We start from the raw sequence: 2,650 nt of genomic DNA, 5'->3' as shown, positions 1-2,650 counted from the left end.
TCAAAACCGCACCGACATTCTTCTTAGAGCTAGAACAAACAATCCTAAAATTTGTATGGATGTGCTCGCTTCAGCAGCACATATACTAAAATTTGTATGGAACCACAAAAGACCCTGTATAGCCAAAGTAATACTGAAGAAGAAAACCAAAACAGGAGGCATCACAATCCCAGATGTAACCTCTATACAAAGCTATAATTATCTAGACAGTATGGTATTGGCACAAAAATAGACATATAGACCAATGAAATAGAATAGAGAACCCAGAAGTGGACCCACAGATGTATGGCCAACTAATTTTTGATGAGGCCAGAAAGAGTATTTTATGTAAAAAAGACAGTATCTCTAGCAAATGGTGCTGGGAGAACTAGACAGCAACATGTAGAAGAACGAAACTAGACCACTCTCTTACACCATACACAAAAATGAAGTCAAAATGGATGAAAGACCTAAATATGAGACAGGAAACCTTAGAGGAGAAAACAGACAACAATTTCTTTGACCTCAACTGCAGCACTTTCTTACTCGACACATCTCCAAAGGCAAGGGATTTAAGAACAAAAATGAACTATTGGGACCTCATCAAGAGAAAAAGCATCTGCGCTGCAAAGAAAACAATCAAAAAAACTAAAAGGCATCAGTTGATGGACTAGGAAGAGATATTTGCAAATGACATATTGGATAAAGGCCTAGTTTCCAAAATCTATAAAGAACTCATCAAACTCCACACCTGAAAAACAAATAATTCAGTGAAGAAATGGGTAGAATACATGAATACACACTTTTCCAAAGAAGACATCCAGATGGCCAACACACAAGAAACGATGCTCAACATCACCCATCATCAGGGAAATACAAATCAAAACCACGATGAGTTACTACCTTGCACCTGTCAGAATGGCTAAAACTAACAACACAAGAAACAACAGGGGTTGGGGAGGATGAGGAGAAAGAGGAGCCCTCTTGCACTGTTGGTGGGAACGCAAACTGGTGCAACCACTCAGGAAAACCACATGGAGGTTTCTCAAAAAGTTAAAAATAGAACTACCCTATGACCCAGCAATTGTACTACTAAGTATCCACACAAAGGATTCAAAAACACAGATTTGAAGGGGTACATATACCCTGATATTTATAGCAGCATTATCAACAATAGCCAAACTATGGGAAGAACCCAAAAGTCCACCAAGTGATGAATGGATAAAGAAGATGTAGTATATATACACACAATGGAATATTACTTAGCCATCAAAAGGAATGAAATCTTGCCATTTGCAACAACATGGATGGAGCTAGAGTGCATTATGCTAAGCAAAATAAGTTGGTCAAAGAAAGGCAAATAACATCTAATTTCACTCATATGTTGAATTTAAGAAACAAAACACAGGAACATATGAGAAGGAAGAGAAGAGAAGAGAAGAGAAGAGAAGAGAGAGAGAGAGAGAGAGAGAGAGAGAGAGAGAGAGAGAGACCATAAGGAACTCTTTACAAAAGAGAACAAACTGAATGTTGCTGGAGGGAACTGGGTAGGGAATGGGCTAAATAGTAGATGAGTATTAAGGAGAGCACTTGTCCAATTGAGCACTGAGTGTTGTATGTCAGTGATGAATCACTAAATTCTACTGTAAACAATATTACACTATATGTTAGCTAACTAGAATTTAAATAAAAATTGGGGGGGAGCTCTCCTCTACCTCAAAAAGGAGACAGTTTTTTTTTTAAGTAATGATTACAATAGCATGTGGCAAATAGTACAGAGAGGTAGAATGGAAGAGTGAAAAGAACATCTATCACAAGCAAGGCAAACTTGGGTTCAAATTCTGGCTCTGATCCTAGAAAAGAGGCCTTGGGCCATTTCTCAGTCTCTCTGACTCAGTTATACCTTCTATCAGCATAGTTTTCATCTTGTTCCATCTTGTACAGTGCTGGTTTGTTATAGGCTCTTTGTTTCAGAAAGAGTTTTAAGAGAAGAATGTATTTATTACTCCACCGAGCAGTAAAATTAATATATATTTTTCTCATGAGCCATCAACCAACACACAGAGTAAACAATATCATATGCTCCCAGCCAATTGATTTGCTTACTCTGACATGACTTTTATTTCTGCCATTATTTCATGTTTTGTGGAGCAGTGTGAACACTTAATGGCTGATGAATGACAAACAATTGATAGTGTTGGAGATGCTTCAAGATGCTACAGCAGACTTTTACAATGGATGTTAAAATGCACATTGTATAGTAAGAAAGTATCTTCAAAACCTGATGGAGATCACTAATGATAAAGTTCAGCAGTCAATCAGAGATTGGTGGAGCTCCTTTAACATATGAAGACCAATTTAAATAGCCTTTGACAAATAATTGGTTGTACAGTAGCCTGCAGAAATCATGCCTGGAGATATGTCACAACTTTTGATTAGAAAAGAAGTAAATAGTGATTACTAAGATATGTTATTGGGAAAAACATTGCTATAGCCTTTTGTTGTAAAGATCTCATATAATCCATATTCAGTTATCCTTTCCATATCTTATGGAATCATCCTGTACTAAACGGAATCTGTAACAATCTTATAGTGCAGTGTTTTGTGTATGAAATGAGATGGCCTCTCAAAGTGCCCAACCTAATGTGTGGCACAGAGTAGGTTCCAATAA

This window comes from Suricata suricatta, chromosome 5 (genome assembly GCF_006229205.1).
Source record: "Suricata suricatta isolate VVHF042 chromosome 5, meerkat_22Aug2017_6uvM2_HiC, whole genome shotgun sequence".
Classification (NCBI taxonomy): domain Eukaryota; kingdom Metazoa; phylum Chordata; class Mammalia; order Carnivora; family Herpestidae; genus Suricata; species Suricata suricatta.
Note: the sequence above shows the minus strand (reverse complement) of the source record.